This window comes from Puma concolor, chromosome B3 (genome assembly GCF_028749965.1).
Source record: "Puma concolor isolate L17-30 chromosome B3, mPumCon1.1.hap2, whole genome shotgun sequence".
Classification (NCBI taxonomy): Eukaryota; Metazoa; Chordata; class Mammalia; order Carnivora; family Felidae; genus Puma; species Puma concolor.
Genome location: NC_141672.1, coordinates 84,478 through 90,686, shown reverse-complemented (window position 1 = coordinate 90,686; position 6,209 = coordinate 84,478). Strand labels below are relative to the sequence as shown.

General features: G+C 44.6%; 1 long non-coding RNA gene across 1 annotated transcript; it reads right to left on the bottom strand.

Moving 5' to 3' along the window:
- Positions 1-3,877: 3,877 nt before the first annotated feature.
- LOC147579581 (uncharacterized) lies at positions 3,878-5,532 on the bottom strand. Its single transcript, XR_015251785.1, has 3 exons — positions 5,485-5,532; positions 5,109-5,287; positions 3,878-3,955 (listed from the first exon to the last, which is right to left on the bottom strand). It is a non-coding gene; the product is annotated as an uncharacterized LOC147579581 (long non-coding RNA).
- Between the last annotated feature and the right edge of the window lie 677 nt (positions 5,533-6,209).

The following is a 6,209-nucleotide window of genomic DNA, read 5'->3' as shown; positions in this document are numbered from 1 at the left end:
TGGAGGATCTGGTGGAGGAGGGGTAGTTGGCCCATAGCCCATGACTGGTGGTGAAGGGTGGTCCATGGGGTATAGCCTGCAAGGCGATCCTGGGAAGGACCAGGCCCTCTTGCATTACAAAATAGCCTGTGGAAAATAAATGACAGGTATGTTCATAGGACAGAACAGAGCGCCAACACCAGCAAAAAGCAGAAACCCAAAGAAGCAGTGCTCATATCCTACTAGCTTCCCCACCACCAGGTTCCAAGAAGGCAGTATCAGCACCAAAATCTCTACCCATACTTTGGGCTCCACTTACAGCTTTGGGGTGGGGAATGGATGTGATTGGGATAAACTAGTGTCTCCACGTGTCTGGAAATGTAGAAACAGCAAGGGCCCTTTTTCTACAAGATTTATAGACTGAATACCAAATTTAAAAAGTAGCATATTCCAGATAGGAAGACATCTATGTCCAAGATCACCCTCCACCCTTCATCCCCCTCCACCACAAGGGGTGTTTATTGTGTATATGAAGAACTACAGAATGAGAAGGAATGACAATACCAGTGTCCACACATGGAATCATAGCCCTCATGACTCAAAGCTCTGCCTCTAAGCCCCTGCCTGTGCCCAATCTACTTCTGTCCCGACAAGGGGGTCTCCTCCTCTCTGGAAGTGCTATCCATGGGCACAGAGACACATGGGGAGATGGGGATCCTGAGGACCTGGGGAAGTGTGCTCTTAGAGAAACAGGTAACCTATACATGTTAGTTGGGTTCAGCTAATTTATTTTACTTCGGAGGTACTTCTCAGCTTAAGTGCAGTACACTTTGGAGGGTAATTGTGTCCTCTGGAAAAAGCTGAAATTCTAAAAGACAAAATTAACACAAATTCACTTTGATGTCTGGTGTAAGTTTCCATGTTTTAGCTGTACCTGTGACACAGGGCATGAGAGAACGTGCTCATGTGAACACAAGTGAAGGACACCGTGGGGACTTGCCACACAGGTAATTTTGGATATTTTCTCTTCACAACTTAAGTTCCAGTGCATGTTTTCTATCACAAATATGCCACCTCTTATATTTCAGATATTTGTGCCCAGGGCACACCTTAAGGGACTCTGGACAGCATGTTTACCAAAATGCTGATGGGTATGAAATTTACTTTGTCTAAGACCATTGTAAATGACACATACAAAAATATAAGTTGGAGTGAAGGCAATTCGCATTTTCAAGTTGTAAGGATACCCACAGACTTTTCTGAGCACATTAAAACCCTCAATAGAAGGAAACAGGAGAGGAAGAAACAGCAATGATTCCACATTGAGGAGATCCACAAAGAATGAGGCAAGGTAGGAGACTTGCAAGTGGAGTGTGGTGTCATCTTCCTTGATTTATTCCAGGAACACATTGGAAAAGCCCTATGATTCTCACCCTTAAGCACGCTTAGCTTGTAAAGTTACCACAAAGAGACGCCAGATGGAAAACGGGGAAGCCTGTAGACTCGGGGGTAAAGGTTTTGCATTTGGAAAAAAAAAAACAAAACACAGCAGACATACCATACACCATGCAAACCAGAGACAATGGCAGGAGAGTGTCCTGTACAGAAAGATGTGGCTGTCTGTAAAGACTTAGAACTGAAAATGGCCACAGCATTTACCTTGTGCTTCTCGGCAGTTTTGGCAGAGCCAGTGTCGATGTCACTGTTGGGTGTGACACCTGCTCCTGGAGCTGCATAAAGCCCTAGAAGGGATGGAGGTTTATTCTGATTTGAGTAGACTGGAGAGCAAAAAGAAAAACAAGAACTGCTCCCCTATTCTTCCAACAACTTAAACTCTTTGCCCCAGTCAGATCCCAAACCACATGCACAGGGTGTCCCACATGCCTCAGGTGATCCCCAAGAATAACTTGAAGAACCATCCCTTCTCCTAAAAGCCCTGACTCAGATGTATTCATCACTCATAGAACAACTATGGATGGCTGTGGGCACAACTAGATGGACATACGTTACGTTGTGCCTCATGCCTCACAGATCCCAGCACGTGGACTGTGTACAGGGCATTTCTGCTGAAGCGCTATGTCTGCTTTTCTGCATACGGCCCCATTCCTTCTCCACAAGAGACGCCTGTAACAACACATGGTGGGGGAAATGATAAAGATGAGATCCTGAGAAATGAAGAATTTGGTAATGGCAGCAGACACATTCCCCTTGCATCACAATGGTCTGTGGTACCACCTCTGCACCTTGGCCAAAGACCTAACAGCAACAAAAATAAGGTAAGTATGTTTTACAAGTCAAGTCCTAGTGCTCAGATAATCTTACCAAGTGTTGCAGGTGGAGGGGTTTTGGGTGGCCCCAGGGCCACCAAGGTTCAGGAGGTGGATGTGCCTAATAGTCCATGGGGGTGGGGCGTTTCTAGGGTAGGGCATGCAGAATCGTCCAGTTAATGGAGGAGGTCTCCAGGATCCAGACTGCCTTGCAGAACAGAAGTGACAGCTACATCCATATTCCAGACAAAAGAACCAATACCAAAAGCAGCTGTAACCCAGAGAAGAAGGTGTCAGCAGCTGCCACCTTCTCTGCCACCAGGATCCAAGAGAGTAGCATCAGTACCTGAAAACTCTGACCCTGCCACTGGATACCACCTACAGCTTGGGGTAGTAGATGCAAGAGGTTAACCTACTGCCACCACACATCACTGCCCATGTCTGCGGAAGTAAAATGGCAAGGGTCCTGTCCTAGAGGGTTAACAGAGGTAATTACAGACTAATGAAGTAACATTCTCCAGTCAGCCATCCATGTCCAAGTTCACCCTGCATCCCTCCTCTATGGCGACTCCAGATGCTCTGCTTTTGGTATATTAAGAACACAAAAGAATGAGTGGGAATAAATGGCTCATATTTTGCTCATGGAATCACAGCCACTCCTGGCAAAAAGTTCTGCAGCTGTACCCTCACTGTGCAGCCTCTGCTCCTCTCCCTGAGAAAGGAGTCTTCCCTCTTGGAGTAGAGGATTCCTGGAATCTTGCAGAGGAATGAGAGTCTTTTGTGAGGAACAAGTTATTGCGGTGAATGTCTACAAAGCTCAGATGTGTTCATCTTAATTCATAGGGAATTCTGACTTTAAGCATACTACAGGACACAGAGTCATTATGTGCAACAGAAAAAAAGAGGGAGAAAATCACACAACAGATTTCATGCAAGTGTTTTGGTATAAAACTCCTGGTATGTGTCATGAGACTGTATCAGCTCTAACAGTGACTGGGGACAAAACCAGAAATGGCTCATATAAACACAATTGAAAGACACAGTGTTCAAACTATTTTTACCTAAGGTATAGCTGGAAGGATTCCAGACAAGTCATTTACCAACGAAGACGGGAAGGTGATGAGAGATGACATTGACTTCATCTAGGACCACTCTAAATGGCACAGGGCACAAAATATAAAGTTGGAGTCATGATGTCGTTTTGCACTTTTGAATTTTAAACAATATGGCAGACTTTCTAACAGGTTAATCTCCTAGCCAGAATCAAGAAAGGAAGACACAGCAGCCACACTCTTCCCACAGAGGTCAGGTCTGGAAGGGGTCACCCAGGCCAGGAGAATTCTGTTTGGAGTGTGGGATCATCCTCCTCTCATTATTTCCCGAACCTCATGGGCAAACCTTAAGGTACTCAGTCTCTAAGCGCTTTTGGCTTCTAAACTTACCACAGAAAGGTGACAGACTAAAAATTGAGAAGCCTGTGGGCTCCTGGGTTATGAGTGTGTGTTTGGAAAACAAAGAACAAACAGATATATCACACAACACGCAAAAAAAGACAAGGCCAGGAGAGCGTGCTGTACATAAAGATGAGGGTTTCCTCAAAGAGTTACAACTGAGAATGGCCCCGACATTTACCTTGTCTGTATTCTTGGTACAGTCAGAGCCGCTGTAACTCACAGAGGTTTCAGCAGTTTCTCGATCTACTAAAGACCCTAGAAGGGACAGAGGTTTATTCTGCTTTTAGAGGACTGTGCAGAAGGAAAACAATCCCTCATCTCATTCCTCAAATATCTTAAACTTTTCCCTACACTTGGGTCCCTGATCTGAGGCAGAGGGTATCCCACATGCCTCAGGTGACCCCAAAGGATATGGGGGAGAACCATCCCCTCACCTTGATAAAGGCCTCATGGTGCCTTTGTTCATGTTGTTTTGTAATTAATCAAATAACTGTAGACAGGTCAGGCACAACTAGCAATTTAGAATTCATCAGTAAAACAGAGGTTTCTCAGTATACATCATGGGAAATCATGATTTCATTACAGATCAAGAATAAATATGAGGATGCTTGGATTCAGCATCCGACTCCTGATTTTGGCTCAGGTCACGATCTCACAGCTTGTGAATTCAAGCCCAGCGTTGGGTTCCTCACTGACAGTGTGGAGCCTGCTTGGCATTCTGTCTCTGCCTCTCTCAAAAGAAATAAACTTAAAAAAAGAATAAAAATGAGAATACTGGTTTGGTGTATATCCTCAATGAATCCTCAAGAAGGGTGCATTTCTTCAGACTTCAGGCAAATTGACAATCTCTCAGCTTATCTACAAGCTGCCTTCCACATGAGAGCAGTTAGTATATAACAAAAGAGTAATTTTACACTATTGAGAAAAGGAAAACTATGCGAAGTTAGCAGCGAAGCTGCAGAGTTGCACTGATACCATCAGAGGACTAAGCTAAGCTCTATGGAACTTGAATTGAGGGTGTAGGGCTAAAGTTCCCAAAAACAAACAAAAATAAAGACCGTTAAAACTAGTGAATAAATGACCTTCTCCTCAAATAAACTAAAGTCTTCACATTGAGTCCTGGTGGGAAGGATAAGGCCCATTTCCTGTCATCCTTTCCAGGCTCTTCAGACAGGGGAATGCTAGAGGATGTGGGAGGGTCACAGTCAGAGGAGGGGCATGAGCTCCACCAGTCACAGGGACAAGTGCCTCACTGCCTGCGGCACCAGAGGAGAACACCCTTCTGTCACCACTTCAGACCACCTGCTGACCTTTGTGCTTGTGACTTTCCAGACCACACAATGATCATGCACAGGAACAGGCTGCACAGCAGAAATTAGACTGTGGCACATCACAATGTGCTCCTTACCTCTCCTTGGAAGGTTCTGCGTCTCTGGTCTTGCAGCCATTGGTTTCTGTCTCGTGTATCCCTCAGGCAGCCTCTTTGCTTCCATCCTGTCCAGTCTTGGATACAGAAAAATAATGGACTTCTATAAGAGTTGCAACACCACGTCGTCTACTAGACAACAAACAGTGCAGGCGTCATCCCTGGAAACACCCATAAAAATGCAACTCAAATGACCACACCTGTATTTCAAGTAAGCGACATCCCTGCCCTGCTCCACCATCTCCCTGTCCCAGATCTGAGTCTTGATCTGGGTGAGAAAAAAACACATCCACCTTCAGTCAGAAGGTGGTGCCAGACTGTGCACCAAAGAAAGAGGAGGAAACAAGAAAACACTTACCTAGTTGTCCTGAGCATTCTTCTCATGAACTGGGATCTGAAAAAGCCAACAACGAAAAGCCCGTGGTTAGGGATTCCAAGAGCCACTAGACTCACCCGCATGAGGTGCTAAGGGTTCAGTATGTCAGGCAGAACTCAGGTTACCTGGTATCTAAAGGTGAGTTCTGCCTGCTGCAGCTGTTCTCGTGTTTGTTCAATGTGTCGCCTGTGAGTTACAATTGCTCTTGTCAGATAAAGCCCAATATTGGGTATGATTTTAAATAATCTGCCCACGTTCCCAACAACCTCATATCTGTCCTCTGATACAATTTATTCTTACACATGAAACACTTTTCACATGATTATCAATGTACAGTAGGATCAAAGCTATTGTTATATCCTTTCCTTACTCATTATTCCATGTCCGTAGGGTTCAGAGTTCATAGAATTCCTTCCCATTTTCAATCTTTCCCTAACTCATCATGTGACAAGTGTCTTTTAGCATAAAGCTCTATTCTTCTATAACTTATATCCTCACCATGTTTCCCAGGCTTGCAAAGATTAGGGCCATTAAATGGCACTACCATGTTTATGGGTATGATTCATTGTATGACACCCTGTTTTCCTACAGATTATGACAGTTGACACCACGTCTGAGAATGTTAGCATAGACAGGGTTTCCATACAGTCTGGCCACTACTTGAGATCCGCAAATGTTTAGACACTTAATTGTTTTGTTCTTTCTAA